Here is a 5643-nt window from a genome sequence, read left to right as displayed (position 1 = left end):
TATCTGGCATCTAAAAAGCTAAAATTTGCAATGTCTGAAATTCAATGAAATATTTCTAGTAATACTGTTACAGAGTGAGGGGTCTCCAAAAATCCCCAGAGCCTGCAGGCTGGGGGATGGGGAAAAGGGAACAGCTTTTAAGATGCCTTTGCATGACTATGGCTAGTAGCTTAGTGTCTCAGCTATGCAAATGGCTTTGATTCTTCCAAGATCCCAAGAAGATTTTGACTATGGAATGGTTCGGAAAGAGCACACAGAGCCTACACAAGGTTTTGTGAATGGTCATAACTGGTTACCACACCCACTGCATCACAGGACACAGTCAGGGATTTAAAATTAGGTGGCAACCATTTTTGTAAAAAGAGGAGAGGAGATCTGCAAGAAGGGCAGAGGAGAACTTCATTCGGGTTGGAAAGGAAAGGTAGTACTCCATGCTGCTTTGAAAGGGAGAACCATGCATGATCCAGTGCAACATGGCACATGTTTTCCTGGACTGTTATACGGAGGCTGATAGCATCGTATCCCAGATCCTGAAGGAGACAGCTGACAGATAAGGCATGGGGAACTTCTGGGCATGTGTTTGGCTTCTAACATTTTGGGGAGCAAGGGAAGCGCTGGGTCCCGTGGGAGAACAGGACTCTGAGCTGAAGTGCTCACTGTCCTCCCCAGGTTGGAATATTATAAATAAAGACCTATTTTCCTTAACACTAGATGTTGGGTTTTACACCAAGGTGCCATGTGAAAGAACCCACTTTCACTCTGTAACAATACCAAAGCAAGATAGAATTCATGACCCACAATGAGTAGAAAACTCAATTGATCCAAGTTTTCCTATGGATATTAAAATTAGCAAAGATATTAAAATAGGTATTATAACTATATTTCACACAAAGGTCAATAGAATTAAATGTAGAATCCTTAAATATATTTACACAATATGCCAATCAATTCCTGTCAAAGATTCAAAACAATTCAATAGAAAATTATATTTTTAACAAATGGTAAGGAAGCAACTGAATTTTCATAGGCAAATAAATAAACCTTGACACTTGGTACAAAAATTATTTCAATATGGATTATAGTTCTAAATGTGAAATGTAAAGCTATGAAACAATTTTAAAAAACAAGAGTTCATAAAAAAGGTATCTATTGTATCATGAGGATTTTTGATTAAATATAAATTCATCTATATACTGGATGCACTATAAAAGATATTTTTAATGTTAATCATAATTTAAAAGATTGAAAAGTTGAAATCTAAATAATGTCCGGGTCTCCACTTAACCCTCTAATATGGTGTATAAATATTATTTAGACAACAGACTTATGAAATGGAATTCAGATTATTCATATGAAGTTTTTTATCTCATTATTACTCATGTTAGAAAATTAATCAAAACCATTTTTTTAATACATGTTTGAAAAAATTACTCTCTACCCAGTAATAGTGTTTCCTGATAGTTTTCTGAGCCATGACTCAAGGACCAATTAAAAAATTCTGGAAAGAATACCAGAGGATGATAAAGAGATTTTAAAAGTGGCTTTGTTTTGTAACTATAACATGTGGCACCCATCTTAGAGGGACATTCCAATGTACTTAAGTTTTAATCTCTAGTGAGTTTCTCAATTTGAAAACAAAAATTCCATATCACTGAATAAAAATAATGAAATGTTCCTGTGTTTGTATAACATTTGTATAACATTGTATAACATTTCTTCTTAAAAAGTAAAATATACAGTCTCAACTTGTTAAATTTAAAACTCATGGGAATAAAATAAGCCCAGTGTGTTAAATGTTATAAATAAGTATTGCTGGAAAATTTGTAAACGTAATATTTTTAAATTAGATAAAAAGTACATGAAAGTGTAAAGAAGAAAATATTTTTTAAACAATTATACAGTAATAAGAATATTTCTCTTTTAATGAATCTATTAGTTTGGAGCAGTGAATCTCTATTTCTCCATAAGCTTAGATTCAAATACATATGTCCCTGCATTGGAAGACTTTCTCTTCTACCAAGAAAAAGTAGCTCATAGAACAAGATCATGGAGCTGTATTTGTTATATTGAATCAAAACAATATAAATTAAAACAAAGAGTGTGTGGTGGCAACTTAATATTTAGGACTGCTTAGTCAGATATATAGACAGAAATTAGAGGCCCTAGTGGAGAAGTATTCCCCCCCTCGCCCCCCCGTCCCCCCCCCAAAAGAGGCAGGTGGGCCTAACTATCTACCATTTGAAGGGAATGCTGAGGGAATGACTCAGCATACCTTGCTACAGAGAACCACAGGCACAAATAAAAATGTCAGAAGTCGATTCTCACTTCCCTTGAGGATTAGAGAAAAGCTGCAAGGAGAAAGTTTAGAGGAATTTTCAGCATGCCCTGGTGGTGTGCTGTCACTGAGGAAAGAAGACAAGAATAAGGCGATCATGCTAATGGCAGCCAGACTAAAGCTATCGTGTTCACTTAGCTGCCACATTTCAGGCCATAGAATTTCTCCCAGAGGTGAACATAAGGCCAGACTGCAGGTGTGATCTGTAAGACTCATAGGAGTGCAGGTCCTTCTGAGCCTGCCATCCAGCGGGAGAGTTCACAAGCCTCTGGAGGTTGGTGGAGAGAATCAATGCGGCTGTGAGGCTTCATTTCACTCAAGTATTTTTTCCACTGCTTTCTCCTTCACAGAGGAGCCTTGGCCTTTGAGAAATGCTATAATTCATCCTTTGGGATCTTAAAGTGTACCTAGATGCAAGTCATTGGTAGACTGAACACATAAAAGTGCCAGGTCTCACAAGCTGAATGGTAAAGGAGCTTTATCTCACCCCAGGGCCCCATGGGGCATGGCCAAAAATAAACATCACCAAAATTAAAGAACTCAGTGAGCAGCCAGAAAAATATAGCAGTCTGATTTTATTGGTTAATTGTACAATTCTCTTCTTATATTATATGTATATAAAATGTACTTATGAAATATGGAGTATAATTATACTTGTATGGAATAAGGGTTAAAATACGGGCTTTGGAGTCAGACAGGCCAAGGTTCCAATTCTGTATTTTTTACTTATTACTTCAGTAACCTTTATGATAATGTTTAATTGCATGTAAAAATGGCAAAATATCTCTCAGGTAAGAACTGCTTTAAGAGTTTAATAGAATAATGTACATAAAAATAGTTTGCACAAAGTATCATGGGGGAGGCGATGGCTGAATTGAAACTTTGACTACTTATGAGTGCCAGCATCTATGATTACTAAGGCAATAAATAAATAGACTTAATCATATGTAAAACCAAAGTAAATAGATTAGTACTGGTTACCACCTACCAATGGTGCCAAAGATGTTGCCACTCAGAAACAACATAAAAATTAACTTGTGAGTGTACCAACTCCAAGGAACAACATTCCAGCATTCCAGACAAGCTAAACTGGCATTCAAGAATAAGGCTCCTGGCTCTGGGTTCAAGATGACAGAGTAGGAAGATCCTGAGCTCAACTCCTTTCATTGACACCAAAACTGCAATACATGTAGAATAGCTACGTCTGAGAATGACCTGAAAACCAGCACAACAGATATTCTATAACAACATAAAGAAGATGCCTCATTGATGTGGGTAGAAGGTGCAGAGACTCAGTCTAGTCAGGACACACCCTACCCCCCACTTTCTGTGAGGTGACCCACAAGTGGGAGGGATATCACAACTGCAGAGGACCCCCTGAAGAACGAGGGGTCTGAGTCCTAACCCAGGGACCTGCACCAGGGAGAGGAGCCCCCATAATATCTGGCTTTGAAAACCAGTGGGACCTAATGTCTGGGAAAGCTAAAGGCCTGTAGGAAACTCAGGTTGTGCTCTTTCCGAGGCCTGGCACAGAGGCAGCAGTTTGAATAACACCTAGGTCATATGGGAGGGCGATACATTGACTTAATTCTAGGCTGTGTGCTGATGGAGTGGGAATCTATTAGAACTTTCTTCAGGGACAGAAGCACTGGAGGGCATCTTTTATTTTCTTCTTTTTCTTTACTTTCCTTCCATTTCTGACATTCTCCATTAATTTCCTTAACACTCTTCACCCCACCCTGCATTTCCTTAAGGACCCACCCTGGCTAGCACCCTTCCAATAAGACTTCTGCCCTGCCACAGCAACTGGGCAGCCTCAACCAACACCTGTACACAGCAGGGTGTCTGGAAAAGTTGAGGCTAGATGTCACACCGAACAAGACCCAGCAATACCCAAGGCCTGCCTGCCCACCAGCATGCCCACAACAGCTAAAGCCAGGCCTCAGACCCAGCCTGGCCAGGGATCAACCTCACCTGCCAGAGCATCTTTAGCTGCTACGGCCCAACCACAACAGTAGGCCCTACTAGCCACCCAGGGAACACCTCTGAAACACCTGGCTGTGGGGATTGCACCACCAGGCCCCACAGGACAGTCTAAATAAGGCCAATTTTTCAATATCAGAAGACCTAGCTCATCTATCTAATGCATAGAAACAGAGAAGCACAATGAGCAGACAAAAGAATGTGTTTCAAACAAACAAACAAAAAACAGGAATAAAACCCCAGAAAAAGAACTAAACAAAGGGGATTAAAAGATACAAAGTTATAATAAGTTCCAAGGATGTAATATACAGCATAGGGAACACAGACAATAACATCACAGCAACTTTGTATGGTAACAGATGGTTACTAGATGTCTCATGGTGATCACATCATAAGGTATATAAATGTCAAATCACTATGTGGTACACCTGAAACTAATATAATATTGTGTGTCAACCATCCTTTAATTAAAAAGAGCTTTACATTCCAGAAAAAAATTAATTTGTATTAGTTTCCAAAAATTTACTGAATGCAACATCCAAAAGTATCTAATTTTTTCCCAGAGTGTGAAGTAGCTTATTTACCCAGAGAGATGTAAATATTTTTAGAAGTGTGTTATTCTTTAGTTTATCAGAAAGAAAACATTTGCCACATCAGCAGAGACACTCAGTCAGTACGAACCATGAGTTACCATATTTCCTTGTTTAACTCATATTGGAATATAAGGAAACCATTTAAAATGTAATAAGTCAAAAGTGCAAAGTAATTTATGGTATATATAGTAATTGCAATTTAGGGGTTTAAAGTACATTGAGATCCATAAGATCATCCCTGTAGTGTTGTTTTTTTTTTAACATTGTATTAGTCTAAGATATAGAACATAATGGTTTGATATTTATATATAAAATGAAATGATCACCATAATAAGTTTAGTTAACACTTATCACCTCACAGTGTTATATTTTGTCTTGTGATAAGAACTTTTAAGATTTACTCTTTTTTTTACCTCAGATCCGATGAGAACGACGGTTGGGGTTCTCACTCATTTTGTTCAGCTTTTCCAAGGAATGAATTGTGAGGGGGTCATCATTGTAAGATTTACTCTTGCCAGCTTTCATACATACAATGCAGTATTAATGACTATAGTCACCATACTATACATTATAGCCCCAGAATCTATTTATTTTATAACAAGAAGTTTTTGCTTTTAACTACCTTCACCCATTTCCCACCACACCCTGAGTACCATAGCTCCATAGCTCTGATGCCACAAAGACACTGCACTGCACCCAGGGTCCCAGGTATTCCTTAAAATCCACGAGGCC

The 5643-nt window shown here is 38.0% G+C and overlaps 1 non-coding gene across 1 annotated transcript; it reads right to left on the bottom strand.

Moving 5' to 3' along the window:
* Positions 1 to 5320: 5320 nt before the first annotated feature.
* LOC150018848 (small nucleolar RNA SNORD116) lies at positions 5321 to 5413 on the bottom strand. The gene has a single exon (XR_016509470.1). It is a non-coding gene; the product is annotated as a small nucleolar RNA SNORD116 (small nucleolar RNA).
* Between the last annotated feature and the right edge of the window lie 230 nt (positions 5414 to 5643).

The sequence above is a fragment of the Furipterus horrens genome, unplaced genomic scaffold (assembly GCF_987537825.1).
Source record: "Furipterus horrens unplaced genomic scaffold, mFurHor1.1.pri manual_scaffold_2, whole genome shotgun sequence".
In the NCBI taxonomy this organism is placed as follows: Eukaryota; Metazoa; Chordata; class Mammalia; order Chiroptera; family Furipteridae; genus Furipterus; species Furipterus horrens.
The sequence above is the reverse complement of the archived record's forward strand: the minus strand, read 5'-3'. Positions and strand labels throughout refer to the sequence as shown.